This window comes from Dipodomys merriami, unplaced genomic scaffold (genome assembly GCF_024711535.1).
Source record: "Dipodomys merriami isolate MVZ:Mamm:240054 unplaced genomic scaffold, mDipMer1.0.p SCAF_733, whole genome shotgun sequence".
NCBI lineage: Eukaryota > Metazoa > Chordata > Mammalia > Rodentia > Heteromyidae > Dipodomys > Dipodomys merriami.
The window spans coordinates 129,020-151,041 of NW_027206328.1; the positions used below are offsets into that span (position 1 = coordinate 129,020).

At 37.7% G+C, this 22,022-nt stretch overlaps 1 pseudogene; it reads left to right on the top strand.

The window, feature by feature from the left end:
• The first annotated feature begins 14,216 nt into the window (after positions 1-14,216).
• LOC138818319 (U6 spliceosomal RNA) lies at positions 14,217-14,316 on the top strand (annotated as a pseudogene).
• The last annotated feature ends 7,706 nt before the right edge of the window (positions 14,317-22,022 follow it).

The window sequence follows — 22,022 nt, forward strand, 5'->3', positions numbered from 1 at the left end:
AAATCTAAATTTGGACTGTTTTTGGTGTGTTTCTGAAAGAATGTTGATACTGATGAAAGCACCCTAATTCTAATGATATTATGTGGGCTACAGCTATGTGATGAGTATTTCATGAGGTGTTGTGTGCTGAGTACTTCTTGGAGTGCATTTTTTCATCTGGTTCTTGTAAGAGCTCCACAAGTAAGATGATTGTGCAGATGAGAAACTTGTGGCACCATTTCATGGCCAAAATTATGTATGTACCTAACTGTAGTGAGTTGTCTCCTGCAGACAATTGTTTTGTATTATATTTCTTTTTTTTTAATTTAATTTAATTTTATTTGAGAACATACTGTACAGAGGGGCTATAATTACATGGGCAGGATAATGCATACATTTCTTACCAAGCATTGCAGCCTCCTCCTTTGTTTACCCTTCACCTCCCTTCCCAGCCTCCCCCCTCCCCCCACCCAATTATACCCCCCTCCCCCCCCACTGACATTGTAAAGCTGGTTTTGACATGACATTTTGTACTTCTCATTGTTGCAACAGGTCCACCTGAATCCTTAAACGACTTGTTTGTCCCCATCTCCTCCACATGTTATACTGACATCAAATATAGTGAAAGCGGGGGTTACACTGTGGGGGAGGAACATACAAAGCAACAAAGAAATAATCTTATAAATGCGTTAGAAACACATGCATGAAAGAAACGAAAGCATTAAAATACATATTTAGGGGTTCATTTTCCTAACATCACATTATCTGACATTTTCCGCTTAACTCATACCTATACTAGATATTGCAAATAAGGGAAACCATGGGACCTATGCTTCTTTGGGCCTGGCTTACTTCACTTAATATAATTTTTTCCAAAACTTTCCATTTCCTAACAAATGGGGAAATGTCATTCTTTCTGATGGAGGCATAGTATTCCATTGTGTATATATACCACATTTTCTTGATCCATTCATCTACTGAGGGGCATCTGGGTTGGTTCCATATCTTAGCTATGGTAAATAATGCTGCAATAAACATAGTTGTGCTGGTAGGTTTAGTGTGGTCTTGTTTGTAAACATTTGGGTAAATGCCCAAAAGTGGGATTGCTGGATCATAGGGGAGATCTATGTGAAGTCTTTTGAGGAACCTCCATACTGCTTTCCAAAGTGGTTGAACAAGTTTACATTCCCACTAACAATGAAGTAAGGTTCCTTTCTGTCCACATCCCCTCCAGAATCTGTTGTTGTTAGAGTTCTTGATTTTTGCCGTTCTACATGGAGTGAGGTGATATCTCAATGTTGTTTTGATTTGCATTTCTTTTATGGCTAGGGATGTTGAACATTTCTTCATGTGTCTATTGGCCATCCTTCTTTCTTCTTCAGAGAAGCTTCTCTTTAAGTCTTTCACCCACTTATTTATTGGGCAGTTGTTTCTTTGAGGATTTGTTGTTGGGTGGTTTAATTTTTTGAGTTCCAAGTATATTTTGTATTATATTTCTTGATCATGAACCTTGAACTCAGGGCCTAGCCACTGACTTTTACCTGTGGGGATCATGGTTAACACCCTACCACAAGGAGGCAAGGACCCCCTTGCAACAGAGTGTTACAGTCTAGGCGTGCAGTAGCTGAGGTCTGTCATCCTGTCCACTCAGGAAGCTGAGATCTGACGGTCTGGGTTCAAAACTATCCCAGACACAAAAGGTCCCGTGCGACTTTTATCTCCTATTCCTTACTTAGGAACTTGAAGTGGAAGCTAGTTGCTGCTGACTTGTGCCTGTTATCCTAGGTACTCCAGATGCTGAGAGCTGAGGATCACGGTCCAAAGCCAGCCTGGGCAGGAAATTCCTTGAGATGCTTCTCTCTAGTGACACACTAAAACCTCAAGGGGTGCTGTTGCTCAAGTGGTAGAGTGATTGGCTTTAGCTAAAGAGCTCAAGGACAGCACCCAGGCCTAGACTTAAATTCCTCCAACTTCCAACAAAAGAAAGAAAGAAACCTGAAGTAGAGTGCTGGGAATGTGTCTTAGGAGTAGAGTGCTTTGCATGTATGAATCCCTGGGTTTGATTCCTTAGTACTACACCAGAAAAAAGCCTGAAGAGTCTGGGTGCCTCAAGTGGTAGAGTGCTATCCTTGTACAGGAGAAACTCAGGTACAGTGTTCAGGTCCTGAGTTGAAGCTCCAGGACAAGTGTATGAACACACATACATGCACACACACACACACACACACACACACACACACACACACACACACACACACACACACACAGAGATAACAGAAGTGAAGCTGTGACAAGAAATGATAAAGCACTGAGCTTCTGCTCTGAGCTCATGGTCAGTATCCAGGTCCTGTGTTCAACCCTGAAACACAGCCACCCAGGGCCCAACTAGGAGTGGTCAAAGTTTCAAAACCTGATGAGTTTCACCAGCCATAGATGACATGAAGCATAGTAATATTACACATGTACTTTGATTTAGCAAGCTTCTGGAAACCCAGGGAAGCATCATTGCCAATAATGGATCATTTTATTAGGTTCAGCTCCTTAGTTGTCTGCCAAAAGGACCCTTGAATTAATTGTAGCAGGTTTTTTCAACACTGGAACATAGTCTAACAAATACAGGATAAGTGCAGGGAACTTGGCCTGCCACGGGAGGTGGCACAAATGAAGGCTTCCTGTCACAACAGAGCTCTCCGCAGAGAGATAGCTTGAGATACAAAGAGGCCTTTTTCTCCTGGCCTTCTGAGCCCACTCACACTCCTCACTAATTGGCCTAGAAAGAGTTTTTTGTCACTCAGCTCTACAGGAGTGAGGCCTTTTGTCTGCTTATTCCAATAATGAGGAAGTCTTCTTCCAGCAGTCCCTCAGGCTACAATGGGAACAGTGAGAGGAGCCCCGGAAGATGCACTGTCTTGAAAACTCTCTCTGTGCTATGAAATCATTTTATTCAAAGCAAATTTCCTAGCTGGATGCCTTTCATTATAGGGATTCTGGACCTTCACCAATAGGAATACATGCGTACATACATGGGGAGACATGTGGTTACTGGATTTTCTTTTAATTGCCAGGTTCGGGAGTTTTACTATGAGCCTAGGAACTGTCCCTCCTAAGTTCTTGTGCTTAAGGTTAATGCTCTGCCCTTGAGCCATAGCCCCATTCATGGGGATTTTTTATTCCTGTAATCCCTCAGAAATAAGAGTGTGGTGGATTTTCCTGTCCTGGCTGAATTCAAACTGGCATTCTCTACCTCTCAGCCTCCTGAAGAGCTAGGATTACAGGTAGGATCCACTGACACTTGGCTTTCTTTCCTTCTCATTCTTTTCTTTCATCCTGACAATCTAAAATCTTCACAGTGTAATTCCAATGGCTTGCATTTCAAAGTAAAATACCCAGGCCTGGAGTTAAAGTGACAGTACTGCCACCTACAAATGGAGGGAGATCTTGAGAAAATCATTCCTATCCATGGGAATGCCTAATGGAATGTTATAAAAGTAACAATTAAATTTGCAATTAGTTAATAATTCTCTTATAGAATTGCCACAGAAAAAGTATTGGATAATGTCTTCCATTCTACCAACATGGTATGCTTCTCCCAATTATGGAATACTGACTACTTTTACATTAATGCTTTAATAAGTATTCAACCATGATACTTCATTAAAAGGAGGCATAATTTAATAACTAATAATTCATAATATATATAATTCAATATTCTCACATTCTCTCTCATATACATAGCAAACTACACGTCTATCTATCTATCTATCTATCTATCTATCTATCTATCTATCTATCTATCTATCTATCTATCTATCTATCTACCACTACTATTGCATGATCACAGGTATTCAGAACTGGCTGGCAGTTCAGTTTGCCAAAAGCTTTTGTTTTACAACTGACCCATTCATGATTTGTGCATTGTGGGCTGTGAGTTCAAATCCCAGCATGGCCAAAAGTTTATATGTGGAGTCAGAAGCCAATTTTGACCCATTGTTTTCCTTCTCTGTGAAAGTTGTGGGTCTCAGGATGATGTATAATCCATATGCAAATAAATCCATGTGATAAGATGTAATAAATGAAATAAATGTGATATATGTAATAATATGAAATAAAATAAATAAAAAATAAATTAGGGTAATAAATGTCATAGGGAGTAAACACATGTATGTAAATAGATCTCATGTATGAATATTATTTTTTCCAGGGCTAGGGCTTGAATTCAGGCCCTTGAAACTGGTCTGAAATTCTTGTCTTCAACGATGGTGAGTTTCCCCTCCCCTACAGTGCCAAAGAGTTAATCAGACCCTGAGTTGAAATCCCAGGCCTGCCAGAAAAATGGTGCAAATTCCAAGACATTGTCTTAATTTTTTGACCAGGGACATGCACTATCTTGAAAGCACTCTCTGTGCTATGATATCATTCTATTCAAAGCAAATTTCTTAGCTGGGTGCTATTTTTCCTAATGACTATGGATGTTCACTGATAGAAATACATGCATATATACACAGACACATGGAATTACTGGCTCTTTCTTTTTAGTGCAGATCCTGAGGTTTCAACTATGAGCCTAGAAATTATCTCTGAGCTTCATTTACACAAGGCAATACTTTATTGTGCCTTAATCCATGATACTTCATTAAATGGAGGAATAATTTAATACCTAATAATTATTAGTAATATGTTAAATGTCATTTAATAATGTACAGACATCTCACATTCTATAATATATTTATATTTAAATGTACATTGGGATATACATATACATCTCTCTCTCTCTCTCTCTCTCTCTCTCTCTCTATATATATATATATATATATATATATATATATATACATTTATTTGCAGCAATTTACACATCTAACTATTTATATATTGACCACTCCTGGGGCTAGAACTCAGGTCTTGGGAACTGCCTGGCATTGAATTTGTTTGAGGCTGCTGTGCTTAAACTGACCCCTTGATGAATTGGACATTCCAGGCTCTGAGTTCAAATCCCAGGAGTGCTGAAGTCAATTGGTGGAGTAAGAAGCCAATGTTGACCTAATTTCCTTTCTGTGGAAATATTGTGCCCTAGGTACAATATGTAATATCTATGCAAATACATATGTATGATATATATTCAGCCTGAGCAGGAGGTCTGTGAGACTCTTATGTCCAATAAACCACCAGAAAACCAGAAGTGGAGCAGTGGACCAGAAGGTAGAAATGGGGCTTTGAGAGAGAAAGCCAAGCAGATGAAACAGGCTAGACCATGCTGGAAAGCCTGGGAGGCACTTATGTCCGATTAACGACCAGATGGCTGGAAGTGGAGCTGTGGCGGTGGAAAAGCCTCAGCCTTGGGAAAAACAGCTGAGGAACACATCAGGCCCTGAGTTTAAGCCATGGGATAGCCTCAAAAACGTTTTCAAAAAGAGAATGCCACATTTATGAATCAGTGCCCTACTTACTTATGTGTGTATATTACCTCCCTGAGTTCAAACACACTGTATGCAATGATGCTTCTCTTATTTATTTATTTATTTATTTATTTATTTATTTATTTATTTATTTATTATTCAAATATGATCCTTGCGCCTACTGCATCATCCTCTTCATGTCTTTCTCTTCCAGGGTTCCAGGCCTGTGTCCTTATATGATGCACACTGAAGATTTCAGCAGTCTTTATTTACATTTTATTATGAGGACAATGCAGGAACAGTCACAAATCAGACAGGGGTACACAAGGTAGGGTTTCTTAGAAGTAACCAGTCTTCAGAAAATTAAACTTGAGGAAGTAAAATGGTAGCATACTTATGTAATGGTAGCATACTTATGAGGGGGCTGGGAATGTGGATTAGTGAGAGAGTGCTTTCCTAGCATGCAAGAAGCCCTGGGTACGATTCCTCAGGAGCACATACACAGAAAAGGCCAGAACTGGTGTTGTGGTTCAAGTAGTAGAGTGATACAGACAGTGCCCAGGCCTTAAGTTCAACCCAAGACCTGGCAAAGAGATACCTAGGTAGGTAGGAAGAAAGAAAGGAAGAAAGGAAGAAAGAAAGAAAGAAAGAAAGAAAGAAAGAAAGAAAGAAAGAAAGAAAGAAAGAAAGAAAGAAAGAAAGAAAGAAAGAAAGAAAGAAAGAAAGAAAGAAAGAAAGAAAGAAAGAAAGAAAGAAAGAAAGAAAGAAAGAAAGAAAGAAAGAAATATGATAGTTTAATCTTTGGACGTCAAGAGGAAAGAAGGGAACACTTCCCAGTCAGGAGGCCTTTTGCAGTGTGCCTTCACATAACCACAGAGCAGGAAGACTGTCTCTTTCCCACTTCTCAGGCAACCAAGGGCCGCAGAGTCAAGAGGGCAGAGCTAGGTTCAAAATCATGTGCTTGGAGACAAAATAGAAACAGTCCTGCCTCTAGTTAGTCTGGGGATTTGCATTAATTATGTGGAGAATTAAGGAAGGAGAATGGACTGGCAGAGGTAGAAGGGTGTTCAAATCTGACAGATGGAGAGTCAAAAACCCACTCCCTAATACCAGAGAGCAGGGTTTCTCTACTCTATTCCTCCCTTCTCCCCCACTAAACTGGCTCTCTATTTTTAACCTAACGGTAGCCTGAGGCTCCCTTCACATGAGGGAGGAAGGTTCATTAGTCATTGTTTGAAGAGGCCGAGTAAAGCCTGGCCCTGGTGTAACTTTAACAAATTTTACAGGTTTTCCCCAATGCTGGTTGTGCCCGGAATAAATGAAGTGGTTTTGCAGTTCACTTCCCTGTTGAGTGTGTACGTTCTGCCTCCTAATCCTGTAGGCCTGGTCTCTGCACCTAGACTGGTTTTTGAAACTGTTTTCTGTCCTTCTATTACAGAGTTACACTGGAGTTCTTCCTGCTAACACAGCTAGGGCTTGGATCCTGAGAACTTCATCTGAATCCAGGATAGGTCAATAATGGTTCTTTCCTTCTTCTATAGCTCAAGTACTATAAGAACATTTAATGTGCAAGTAATTTCTCATCACCAAGGGAGACACACGAAGCTCTTGAATATCTGACCTTTCAGAAATTGAAGTCATTTTGTCATAGATTTCCTGCCCTGGCTGGCTTCACCCTGTGATCCTGAGACCTCAGCCTCCTGAGCTAGGGTGATGGGCATGACCTACTTGTGCTCTGCTAGGTTCAGAACTGTAATGACATTGACAATACAAGTCAACTGCTTATCACAAAGGGCTTGTGTAGCATATTAAGCCTTTTAACCTTGGACCTTTAAGAACCCTGTAGGACACAATATTACAATGCTATAGTCTGAGAGGATGGGCATATGTATGTGCTACACTTGAACCTTGAGCTCTGAGTCCAATTCTGGTGGGCATCAGTGTTCATGTTCCAAAGAATGTTCTTGTAATTAGCAAATAGGAAAAGTATTTTAATTAACCCTCACTCTTTTTCCAGTTGTGTGTCTCGAACTCTAGCCTGGGCACTGACCACCCTGAGCCCTTCAGCTCAAGGTGAACACTCTAGCACTTAATCCAAAATGCCAGATGGGTTCTTTTGGTGGTTCACTGTAGATAAGAATCTAACAGGCTTTCCTTTGGATTGTGGTCTTCAGCTCTCAGCCTCCCGAGAAGCTACGGTTCCACTTATGAGCCACTGGCATCTGGCCTATGGTTTTAGACAGTCCTGGGCTTGATTTTAGGGCCTGGGTACTCTCTCTGAGCTTCTTTTTCTCAAGGCTAGCCACTTGAGCTACTCCATAGCTTCTGGCTTTTTCTGAGTATGTGGTACTGAGGATTCAAACACTGGCATTCATGCATGCTGAGCAAGCACTTTACCACTAATCCACATTTCTAGCCCCACCCTCACAATTTTATACCTCACTTGCCTATCCTCAAGAAAAGGCTTCTGAGTATAAATCATCTAAAGAAAACCTGATAGAAAGTTTCCAAAGATAAATAAGACAAAGCTCATACTTGTGAGAGACTCTAATCATGTAAAGACTGTGACAAATGCTTCCATTTACTTATGTATTATGTTTCAACACTTAATAAAATATTAATGAAAATGAGTCAATGTCCTCAATTATTGGGTATAATTTTATAAAAATGTGCAAAATGTAATAAATATTATGTGTATAAAAATACTAAATACAGTAATCAATAAATAAATGAATCAAAGGAAAATAAAATACAAAATCATTCTTTTTCTGTGGGGGTCCGGTTGTGTGGCTTGAACTCTGGGCCTGGGTGCTGTTCCTCAGATCTTCAGCTCAAGGCTAGCACTCTACCACTTGAGCCACAGCTCTACTTCCGGATTTTTTCTTTTTGCTTATGTGGTGCTGAGGAATCGAACCCAGGGACTCAGGCATGCAAGGCAAGTGCTCTACCACTGATCCACGTGAATCATAATATGAAATTAACATACATATGTAAGTATATATATATATATCATATATTACACATGTATAGAGATATTTTTTCCATTTCAGGGCTTTCATTCAGGCCCTGGGTACTCTAGCCTGAATTTCTTTCCTCATGGACAGTGAGCTTCGCCTTCACCCATGATGCAAAATAGTTACCTGGACGTTGAGCTCAAATCCTAGCAATGGCAGAAATACTGGCTCCAGTTCCAAGACACTGACATAATTTTTTAATGGAAGCAGTTATGTTTATTCAGTTCCATACTGAACATTTTAAAAAGTGTAGAATTTTGTACAGCTATTCACTCAGAGATCCTTCCCTTACCTCCAAAATGCTTCTCTGAGAACTACATTGTTTGTCTTTGTTCGTTTTTTATTGTAAAAATATTTTACAGGAGCAAGGTAATGAGTAAATTTCATATTGAGCATTGTTACCTCCTCCTTTGTTTTCCCCCTACTATACCTTCCCTCCCATTGCCACAACTACCTCCCCCTGCTTAGGTCAGTGACTTAGGTTTCACTTTTGGTTGGCACAAGGTTTGAACTCAAGTAGTAGCAAATCTTCCCTCACATTGCTACAGATTTACCAAGACCCTGAGTTCAAATCCCAGGCTAGGAAAGAAAACTAGCAGAAAATCCAAACTAGGTAGCTTTATTTTTTTTTTTAATTTAGTTAAATAATTATATTTTCTTTATTCTTTTTCTTTTTTTTCTTTTGGCCAACCATGGGGCTTGAACTCAGGTCATGGAAACTCTGTCTCAGCTTAGATCTCTCTCGGCTTGGGTGTAGCCTCCAGAACCATAGCTGATCCTAAGATCCTAGGCCCAGGGGACTTTCTAGAAAAAAAACTGGAAAGCAGAAAAAGTGGCAACTTTCAGGGGTCTAGGATTTTATTATTTTTTTCTTTGCACAGTGACCATCCTGGGTTTGAATGACATGGCTGCAAAGTAGATATGACCTTCCATTGCTGATGGCTTGTGGGCTATCAGTGAAGCCATAGGACAACCTGTGGACATAGGCCCTGGGTTCAAATCCCAGTCCTGACACCAATGGCAGGAGATCACAAGAGACTCATTCCTATGCATGGGAATATCCATTGAAAGAGTAGTTCATGCATCCGTCTAGTCTAAATTTGGATGCAATAGTCCAAGAATGCTGATTGATCTTAATGTATAGTTTATTAAGCATTAAAAGAATAATATTCCTTCAATGGTGGTATAATAAATACCTAAGAGTTGGTAGGAATGTAGTAGGTGTCATTCAATCATAAATAGACGCCTCTGGCACTCTTTAACAATATATATTTCTTTGTATATCACCATCTGCCTATCCATGTATTGCTGTTTTGGCCAAAACTGGGGGTCAATCTCAGCGCGTGGGAATCACTTGACAGCTTCATTGGCTAGAGGCTCCCATGCTCAAACTCACCCATTCATGAATTGGGCCTGCTAGGCCCTGAGATCCGATCCTAGCACTGCCAGGCATGATGGAGATCACATACATCTAAAATCTAGATTCTATGTGATAGGATGTAAACAATGTAATAAATGCTACAAGTGTCATCAGAGTCAATAAAATAAGTGGTAAATAAATTAATAAAACAAGAAATAAAATGAATAAACGCACCAAACACAATATGGACTGAACATCTGAACGGAAGTATAAATCTTATTGTTAAGATGTATATAAGGAGTAACTTTTCCAGGACTGAGGCTTGAATTCAGTCCCCCTAGGAGGAGGGAATGGCGGGAGATCCTGAGATACTTGTTTCTGGACCTAGGAAGAGTCATGGCATGCGATCGATCTCATCCTTGAATGAGTAGTTTGTGCATGATGCGAGTAGGAAATGATATGCAAGACTCATGGGGTATAGATTATTTGTAAAGAAGAGTTAATGAAGCATGACAATAATCATCACAGACATGAAATGAATGCATCAGAAAATATCGAAATATAGGTACACACAGATTGGATTCCATCACAAGTCACCATCAATCCTACTCTATACAAATATATACTTATTTGCATTCTACCTTCTACTTATGAATGGATGACTATTGTGCTCCCCACTCTCCCCCCAGGGGGCTCAAATTCAGGTACTGGGAATGCCTAGCTCCTTTGTCGCTCACAGGCTGTTGTGTTCATATGGACTCATTCACCAATTGGGCCTGCTAGGCCCCTAGTTCAGATCCCAGCCCTGCCAAAAGATTCATCTTGATGTAAGACGCCAATGGTTGCATATGTTTTCCTTTCCTCTGCAAGTCTTGGGTCTCAGCTAGGATGGAGAATGCATGGCCCACCCTGTGGTCATGGGAATAAGTTGTTATCCATGTCAGCCCAGTTATACCTGTCATCATATACATGAGAAAATACACAAAAATCCATGAATAGTATACAAAATAAACACAATAAGTACACTCAATGCACGATGCAGTCTCCACACGGATGTGAACATACATCCCATGTTTAAATGATGCATTGAGCACTATTTTGGCCTCCCTGTGGCTCGATCTCAGGTCCTAGGAAGAGTCCATCTCCTTAGTGGCTCAACGTCTGGTGTGATCACGTGGACCGATTGGGCAGTTGGGCTTCCTAGGCCCTGAGTTCAAAGCCCAGCAATGCCAAAAATTCACCCTGATGTGAGAAGCCAGTCATTGCACCTGTTTTCCTGTGCTGTGCAAATTCTGAGTCTCAGCCAGCATGGAAAATATATAGGCAACTGATGTCAGCTTACATTTACATAATTCATTCATCTGCAATAACAATGTGCAAGACTGGAAATGTGAAGCACTTAGACATGATTTTATTCTCGTTCATTTGGAAGATTAATCTTTAGTCAAAAGGAACTTTTTAAAAATGGCCTAGAATTTATTCCTACCAGTTTTTATAAATGGCTTTGTGCAATGGTATGTGATTATTTTATTTTACATTATCCTATGTAAATATTCTACTAACTATAAGTTTTGGAAAAAGAAGAAAACTAAAATTTACTACTTAGAAGAATATGATAGAAATAGAAGACAGATTTTATGTTTGTTAAATCTCTCATCAGTACCCATATTCAAGACTTAAAGTCATATTTCTTACTATGTTAGACAGATACGGAAAATATATGATAAGGCAACACATGATAAGGCAACTATTAGTGACTTTAAAATGTACCTTCTTATGTGATGAAATTTACTTTATTAGCTAATATTTGGGTTTGAATTATGGGAGGCTGATCCATTAAACACATTTCTAGAAGACCCCTACTGAACAACACAAATTGTGGGGGGTAGTATTTCTGCACTTCAATGAATGGTTGAACTTGTTTGGTATTAGTGCTGGGTACGTAAATCAACTCTAATGTAACTTGCTCCCTACACTTGAAAACCTTGTAATGTCACTATCATCTACTTGTCAAGTGTTATTTTGGTGAATATGATTTTTAAAAGTTTATTTGAAAAGGAATATACTTTCAGAAGATTAAATGTAGGTTACATTGGTTTGAGAATGACATTTTTATACTACAGAACCAAGTTTTACTGAAGTACCAGTGTTTTGAAGCACTAAGGGTATTCTCAATTAATGTTTTTCTAAATTATATTTGACCTCTAAATCAAGTTTTCCTAGTCTTGGTAGACCAATTATGATCTATCATTCCAGAAACTATTTTTTTGGCTGCACTGAAATCTTTCATTCATCATTAGGAGAAAGGTATTAAAAATAACGTTGTTCATTTGTGATTTTGTTCACTCATATGGGCTGGTCATCTGTAAATTGAAAGTTTGAATTACAGTACTTTCTCTCAGATTTTGTGATCTCATCTTTCATTTTAAGTTGCCTTGTATTTTACAATTGATTACTGCTAATTCTTGTATGCAATTGGGGCCCTGAAATATTATAGGAAATGAGAAATTGAGATGAGTCTTTAATTATTTTCTGTTGGCATGTTGCATGGGCCTATGTGAGAAGTCATGCCTTTGTTATCTGATGATGCAGATAACTGGGACCTGTTATCCTAGGACCCGTGGGTCCTGCAGAAGAATAATAGCTTTTAGACATCATATCAGCAAAATTTGGGTATAATCAGTAAGAATGCTTTAGAAATATGGAGAAAAACACTTTGGGACCAGCAAGTTAAAATAATAAACAGAGCATCAGAATAAAATCCCTTATAGATTAGCAGAAAACAATACTGTTATTATACCATGTGTATTCAGAAGACCACGAACACTTAGAAGGTATCACAAGCTTATACTGAAGATATTGCAGTGATACTTTTTATAGTCTAATATATATTCTAAACCTAATTATTTATATTCCAATCTATTTATGGGAATAAATGTCAATATATTTGTCAAATTATCAATTCTAGTAAGATTCACTGTATAAAATTTAAAATCAGCACATATAAATATAAAATATATAAGTACATATAATATAAAAAATGTTTTTTATTGTTGTGTTGTGTTTAGGGAATCAAAGGCAACTCTGTTTTAAAGTATTATTCCATTATCTCTACCTCAGTTTTTGGTAGAGTTAGACTTAAAGCTCTACCATTTGTAGATATGCAGCCTAGAGGCAAGAGGAAACACTGTGATTAAAACATTACAAATTTAAGGCCTAATATCGAGGAGAAACATATGGACTTTTCCAGGAGCTATTGCAATATTTGGTGATAGAATGTCAGTAGTGTAAGTTCCTGCTTGGTTGGATGATAGACAGGTCAGGACAGTAGGTAATCATGCATATGAACAATTTTTTTCACTTTCTTGGCTTTAGCTACTTTTGAAATGATACGTATAATAAACAATTATGTTTTGATAAAATACCTTCTATTCTGAACAATTCTGTCTGAACTGTTCATCTCTCTATGATCCCTTGTAACTAAGATTATGTTTGTTCCAGTAAGACAATCCATGCTGTCAGCGTAAGATATTCTGGTTGGTCTGTTCCTACATGGAAGAAAGGTAAAGGTTCAGTGTCAACGTCTAGTGCGTTGGGGTCCCTAGGTAAGGGTCACAAAATCACCAGGACACAGGGGATGCAGAGTGCAAACAGCAATTGCCACTGCATGCTGTGCTTTATTGTTAGTGGGTATTTAAAGACTAGCAAGCATCATCTTTGCCAAGATTTGGTCAGAAAACATTCACACAAAAAATTTCCACAGATACATTTTTACTTAACCTATGAGAGAAAGTCTAGGTATATTATTATCTAAACTATTTTAGATCAAGCTCAAACCACTTCTCCAGTCTCAGGAAAATGCTTGACCAGCTGTTCATCTATGCTTAAGCAAGCAGAAGAGCCACTTCCTCAGCTCCCAGGAGTCTGTGACATGTTTTGAGATAGGGAGAGGGAACATTTTCCCTCTATAGCCTGGCGTTCCAAGAGCTTTCCTAATCCCAAACACAGTCCTCAGATAATCCTGAGGCTGGAGCCTGCATCATTCTGCCCCCTCAACATAGACCCCGACTCTTCACAGTTCAGGTAGACATTTGTTCCAGCAAGACCTCATTTGGGAAATTTTAAGCTGCAGAAAGTTAGAAGTAGCTCTTAAGCAAGGCTTACTTTGAATCCATTAGCTCCACAAAGCTAACTCAGTTGATAAATAAGTACTTGAAAAGCCACCAACTTTGGACTTAGCTGTAAAGGCTTCAAAGTATGATCAAATTTAAAATGAAAATGACAAAAAAAATGTAAATGTGAGCAATCGACCAAACTATATGTTTTTTTTCCACTGTACACAGAAATTTAGAGAAATAAGATCAATAGCATTTTAGGAACAATAAGGGTTCCTTGTTACAAATAGGCAACGATGGATATATGCCTTTATAAAGATTGTATCATTATATACTTAAATTTAGAGGATACTACATGCTTCAGCAGCAGGTCTACCCAAATTACAACAAGACAGAGAATAACATGGCACTTGCACAAGGATGATATGAAAATTTGTGAAGTATTCCATATTTTTCATTCTTCTGATGCAAGAAATGAAAAACAGTTATTAAAAAGTTGATTACAAAAATACAAGTGTAACAATACATGTAATTCATACAATTAAAGGTTAGTTTGATATCAGTGTATTAAATTTTCACCTTAGAAAGGCCTTTACATAGCATAACCTTTACAAAACTTGAAATTAGATAATATTGCCATTTTATCCCAAAGAAATGAAATAATATAAGAAACTACAAAAAAAGGAGTCTTAAAATTCTTCTATATGGAATGCAATCTGAAAGGTCACATTTATCCATGAATCTATACATTATATAACAATGTAGAATTCAAAGTATTATATCTAGTAGAGAATGAAATAGATTATGGACATTACACAAACATAGATATACTTTTTTCAGAAAAGCACTCGGAACATCTTTAGGTTCTATACTATTCATTTCAACAGATAAGTTAAAATTATTTCTGATTTAAAGAATCACAAACTCTGCAGAAATCATTACAGATGTATACAAACAACTCTTGAATACATTTTGATATCACAGTCATGCAATTCACTTGGAAGAATACCATGGAATACATAAATTTTTATTGTAAGATATTGCTGTTGCTTTGTATTGTGAAAAAAATTTGTAGGGACACAAAAGATGGACTGGCACTTTTGAAATTTAAGAAACTTAACCAAACCATTACGATTTAGGAGAACAATTTGTACAGCCTTCGACAACTTCAAAGAGTTAGTGATACATACTTACCCTTTTGGCAATATCAAATGCAGTTTCTTCAAAGTTGTTCTTCAGACCTGGTTTGATATAATGGTTCAACAGAAGGAGATACAGAGTATCTTTGCTATTTCTATTCCCAGCAGCAAGATGCAAGGAGGTCAAGAGGCCTTTAGTTTGGGGATTGGTATCTGCATCATGATGAAGTAATAAAGAAGCCATTCTGGTATTATTCCACATATAAGTACTGTGCAGGGGTGTCCAGCCATTCAGAGTTATTGCATGAATATCTGCCTTGAGCTACCAACTCATGGACAATGTCTAAGTGTCCACTCTAGGCTTTCCGTTGAAGAGGGGTATACTCATCCTCATCCCTAGTATTCAACTGGGTGGCCATTTTGGAAAGCAGTGTTCACACCACAGTAAGCCGATACATTTCGGCATCCCAAAGAAGAAATTTACTTGGATCCTACTCCATTTTTTTCTTGCAATTGAAACCATTCCTCATTTTTTCATCTTGTACCTTGTCTTCGTCAGAATTGCCTAACCAGAGATATTGAGTACCAGTTGGAATGAGGTGTCCATGTATTTCCCCAATAGTTCACATTGGTTGAACTGGTCAGAAAAAACTGGTGAATGTTCTGCATATGTTTTTTCACCATGATTTATTTTCTCTTTTTCCATTTTTACTATTCTAAATTATTCTAACTGGAGAGTAGTGAATTATAGGGAGCAGAGGAAAGATTTTCCTCAGTATTCAAAGGTACAGACTTAAAGTCAGCACCAGTGGTGTCTTCATGTGCAGCTTATTCTAGGAATGAGAAAATAGGAAACAATGTCTTCTATGTAAATGATTTGGGAAATACCATGTTATAGTGTAAGAGAACTCACTATTCAACCTATGGGATTTAAGAGCTTTCTAATAGCTTTCTAATGTTGTTATCCAACATTAGAAAAAATGTATAATGCAGTAATAAAATAGAAGTCCTTTGTATGACTACCTAAATTCTTGTTTTTTTTTTTAAAGACACTTGTTTTCATCTAAAAATAGGCCTATCTATTGTGTTCAGGTGATTTTGATGATTGAAGATGCTTAATGAGAAGTCAAAATGTATTAGTAGTCCTTTGCTATCAATTAAATTTCACTTTTTCTTCTTGGAGAATATAATGATCAAAGCAATAGTTCAGAATCAGCAAGCAATAATTCAGAATCATGCTTCAAGTACAAGTGAATCACCAGTAAGTAATCCTCGATTCCATTTTCCACAAAGTTTTGTTACAGATACAATCTGCCTGCCTTCTCTAGCTGCTTTCCTAGTCTGGATCTATTCCTTCATTTTACAGGAAAAGTGTGATTCAACTGATTTCAGTCAGATCTGTTAGTAGAATTATCAAGTATTGAGATTCTTTTTTTTTTAAAATTAGTTGTGGGGCCTGAACTCTATGCCTGGGCATGTCCTTGAGCTCTTCAAATCAAGGCAAGTGCTCTACCACTTGAGCCACAGCACCACTTCTGGATTTTTCTGTTCATGTGGTGCTGTTTTGGGAAATGGCAGAGCAGAAAGTGAAATGATGCAACCAAAAATATAAAAGCAAAATAAATTAGGATAATTATGGAGCAATCATATTGTCTATGAGAACCATAAAACAGAGAGAGGAAAAGAGATACAGATGTGCAATGACCTAGCTAGCCAAAAAATACATGCTTCTACTCAATTTACAGAGCAAACAAGTTTTTTTTAATTTAAAAAAAAGATGGAAATAGAATTTATGTATTTACTTGAAATTAGTAAATACATTGTTAGTCGCCTACCTAAAGAGACATAGCTTTGACCATATTACAGATAAGAATCTTAATCCTTGGGCTGGGAAGGTGGCTCAGTGGTAGAGTGCTTGCCTTGCAGCTTACTACAGTGCAGACACTACTTTCCAAAAAGGCCACTCATATGAATATTATGTATGAGGATAAGTATAATCCTCTTCATCGGGAAGCCTAGAGTGGACACTTAGACAATGTCCATGAGTTGGTATCGCAAGGCAGATATTTATCCAATAACTGTGAATGGCTGGACACACCTGCACAGTGCTTATATGTGGAACATATTGCAAGAGCACACACACACACACACACACACACACACACACACACACACACACAAACCATCAGATTTCTTCTTAAGTATTTTTTGTGTATGGTCTTAAGAAGAAATTTACATTACTAACTTGAATTTCTGACAGAACAATATAATCACTGTACATCTTGCTTCTATACTCTCAATATTAAATTGCTATCTAAGTATGTGCAATAGATAAGTATAGGAAAAAGTAGGAGCCACACTGTTGGCTCATGTCTTTATTCCTAGCTAATCAGAAAGACAAAATCTGATGATTGTGGTCTGAAACCAGACAAAGAAATATAGTCCATTAGAGTCTGGTTTGAAAGTAACCAGCAAAAGCTAGAAATGGAGCTGTCTTATAAGCAAGTAAGATGCTAGCCTTGAGAAAACTAAAACAAAATAAATAACAAATTCTGAGACAGAACCAGGCCCTGAGTTCAAGCTCTAGTATTAGCACCAAACTAATGAATGAATGAATGAATGAACTAAAAATAAATTAAATGGTCACATGTGGACAGACAGGGAAAATGTAACCACCGTGGTGAGTGGATTATGTATTATTTTGTAATAAGGCAAATTATCATTTTTCCTAATCACTAATATCTTTTGGACATACTTTGTTTTTTTTTTTATTGTGAAAATACTGTACAGAGGAGTTACAATTACATGGGCAAGATAATGAGTACATTTCTTATCAAGCATTGTATCCTCCTCCATTGTTTCCCCTTCCTATCCCTTTCCATCCTCCCCACCCAATCCTCCCCGCCTTCCCTTCTCCCCTCTCCTCCCCCCCCATGCACGAAAGTTGTAAAGTTCGTTTTCAACAAAACGACTCGTACATTTCACTGTTGCCATGGGTCTACCTGTATGGACATAATTTGTATCAGAAAACATGAGTGTCTTCCAGTAGTTCGAATGCTATTAGAACTTAAGTCTCCTTAGAATTAACATATACATCTATGACAGTTAGTGAGGACAAATAGGCCTGTATTATATTCAGATTTTCTGAGTTTTCTTCTGGTGCATTTTGTTTTGCTTTCTTATAGGATACCTAGTGAAATATCATAATAATTTGGTCCTCAGATCACTTAGGTTCTTTTCTTTTCTTTATTTTTTTATTTTTCTATGAACATACTGTACAGAACACTTAAATTACATGGGCAAGATAATGAGTACATTTCTTATCAAGCATTGCATATTCCTCCTTTCTTTGCCCTTCACATCCCTTCCCAGCCTCCCCCGCCCCCCCCAATCCTCCGCCCCCGTCCTCCCTTCCCCCCACCCCCGGCACCAAAGTAATAAAGTTTGTTTTCGACATGACAACATGTACTTCTCATTGTTGCAACGAGTCCACCTGTATGCTTAAACGACTTGTTTTTCCACCTCTCCTCTACAAATTGTACCAACATCAAATATAGTGAAAGCAGGGGTTATACTGTGGGGTAGGGAGATACAAAGCAACAAAGAAATAATCTTATAAATGCGTTATAAACAAATGCATGAAAGAAAAAAAACATTAAAATTCATATCTAAGAGTTCATTTTCCTAACATCACATTATCTGATATTTTCTGCTTGCTCATACATATACTAGATATTGCAAATAAGGGAAACCATGGGACCTATGTTACTTTGGGCTTGGTTTTCTTCACTTAATATAAATTTTTCCAGGTCTTTCCATTTACTAACAAATGGGGAAATGTCATTCTTTCTGATGGAGGCATAGAATTCCATTGTTTATATATACAACTTTTCTTGATCCATTCATCTACTGAGGGGCATCTGGGTTGGTTCCATATCTTAGCTATGGTAAATAATGCTGCAATAAAGTTGTGCTGGTAGCTTTAGTGTGGTCTTGTTTGTAAACATTAGGGTAAATGCCCAAAACTGGGATTGCTGGGTCATAGGGGAGCTCCATATGAAGTCTTTTGAAGTACCTCCATACTGCTTTCCAAAGTGGTTGAACAAGTTTACACTCACACCAACAATTCAGTAAGGTTCCCTTCTGTCCACATCCCCTCCAGCATCTGTTGTTGTTAGAGTTCTTGATTTTTGCCATTCTAACTGGGGTGAGGTGGTATCTCAATGTTATTTTGATTTGCATTTCTTTTATGGCTAGGGAGATTGAGCATTTCTTCATGCGTCTATTGGACATCCTTCTTTCTTCTTCAGAGAAGCTTCTCTTTAAGTCTTTAGCCCACTTATTTATTGGGCAGTTGTTTCTTTGAGGATTTGTTGTTGGCGGATTTAATTCTTTAAGTTCCAAGTATATTTTAGATATGAGACCCTTGTCCATTGTATGGCTATTGAAGATCTTCTCTCAATCTGTGGGCTATCTATTGTTCTTGCTAGCTATGTCCTTTGCCATGCAGAAGCTCTGAAACTTCATGCAATCCCATTTGTCCAACATTTCTGTGATTTGTTGTGTTTCCGGGTCTCTATAAAGAAAATTTCGTCCTGAGCAAGGAGACCTAAGGTTTCTCCTATTCCATCCTGTAATGTTTTCAGAGTGTCTGGTTTGACTCCGAGGTCTTTGATCCATTTGGAATTGATTCTTGTGCCACGTGATATATAAGGATCTAGCTTTAGTTTTCTACAAGTAGTTAACCAATTTTGCCAGCACAATTTACTGAAGAGGTTGTTTTTATTCCATTCTATTTTTTTAGTTCCCTTATCAAATATTAGATGGCTATAAGTCTGTAGGTTCATTTCTGGGTTTTCAATTCTATTCCATTGGTACTGAGGTCTGTTCTTATGCCAGTACCAAGCTGTTTTGATTACTATGGCTTAATAGTAGAGTTTGAAATTTGGTATTGATATTCCTCCAGTAGTGTTCTTTCCCTTGAGGATCGTTTTTGCTATTCTGGGTCTTTTATTGTTCCATATGAATTTTTAGAATGCCTCTTCTATTTCCTTGAAGAACGAGGTTGGAATATTGATAGGTATCGTGTTGAATTTGTAGATAGCCTTGGGAAGTATTGCCATTTTCACAATGTTAATCTTTCACATCCAGGTGCATGAAATGTTTTGCCATTTTCTAACTTCTGTTTTGATTTCCTTTTTCAAGATTTTAAAGATGTCATTGTAAATGTCCTTCACTCCTTTGGTTCAGTTAATTCCTAGGTATTTTATTTTTTGTGGGGATATTACAAATGGACTTACTTTCATAATTTCAGCCACACTTTTCTCATTGTTGGCATACAGAAAAGCCATTGATTTGGGGGCTTAATTTTATACCAGGCTACTTTGTCAAAGTTTTGAATCAGCTTGAGTAATTTGGGAGTGGAGTCGATGGGATTCTTTAAATACAACATCATGTCATCTGCAAAGAAGGAGAGTTTTATTTCTTCTATCCCAATTTGGATCTCCTTTATGTTTGGATCTTGTCTTATTGCTGTAGCTAGGCATTCTAATACTAGATTGAAGAGATGTGGAGAGAGTGGACATCCTTGTCTTGTTCCTGAGTTAAGAGTAAATGACTTTAGTTTTTCACCATTAAGTATAATGGTGGCTGTAAGTTTGTCATATACAGCCTTTATTGTATTGAGGAATGTTCAATGGATTATTAATTTTTCCAAAACCTTCATCATAAGGGGGTGTTGAATCTTGTCAAATGCTTTTTCTGCATCTATTGAGATAATCATGTGGTTCTTATCCTTGCTCCTGTTGATGTGATGAATTATATTAATTGATTTGCGTTTATTGAACCAGCTTTGCATTCCTGAAATGAATCCTGTATGATATTTGTTTATGATTTTTGGATGAATTGTTGAAGTCCATTGGCCAAAATTTTGTTGAGACGTTTTGCATCAATGTTCATCAAAGAAATGGTTCTATAGTTTTCTTTCTTTGATGAGTCCCTGCCTGGTTTTGGGATGAGGATTATGATGGCTGCATAGAATGTGTTCGGCAGTGAACTTTTTCTTTCAATTTCATTGAAGAGTTGGAGGCGTATTGGTGTGAGCTCTGCTTTGAAGGCCTTGTAGAATTCCGCTGCAAAACGATCTGGTCCTGGACTTTTCTTCCCTGGGAGGTCTCTTATTGCTGTTTCTATTTCAATGCTTGGTATGGATCTGTTAAGATGTTTAACTCATCTAGGTTTAGTTTTGGCATGTCAATATTTGCTAGGAAAAGGTCCATTTATGTCAAGTTCTCAAATTTATTAGCATAAAGTTTTGAGAAATATTCCCTTATAATGTTCTGAATCTTGGTTGTTTCCGTAGTGATGTTTCCATTCTCATTTTAGAGTTTATTTATTTGGGTGTGTTCTCTTCTTTTTCTGATAAGATTTGCTAAGGGTATGTCAATTTTGTTAATTTTTTCGAAGAACCAACTCTTTGTTTTGTTGATTCGTTCTATAGTTTTTTTTGGATTCTAATTTATTGAATTCTGATTTAATTTTAATTATTTCTTTCCATCTACTGGATTGGGGTTTATCTTGCTGCTCTTTTCAAGGAGGTTTAGATATGTCATTAAATTTTGGTTTCAGATCTCTCCAGTTTGTTGATGTAGGAGTTCAGAGCTTTAAACTTGCCTCTGAATACTGCCTTTGCTGTTTCCCAAAGGAGCTGGTAATTTGTGTTCTCAGTTTTGTTGAATAGCTTGAACATTTGAATTTCCTTTCTAATATCTTCCATGACCCACTCGTGATTCAGCAGTGTGTTTTTCAGCCTCCATGTGTTACCGTCCTTTCTTTGGTGGCTTTTGGTGTTGAGTTCTAGTTTTATTCCCTTGTCGTCCAAGAGAATGCAAGGTATAACTTCACTGTTTCTGAATTTAGACAAGTTTGCTTTATGGCCTAAAATGTGGTCTATTTTAGAAAATGTTCCTTGTGCTGCTCAGAAAAACGTGTATTCTGATGCTGCTGGGCGAAATATTCGGTAG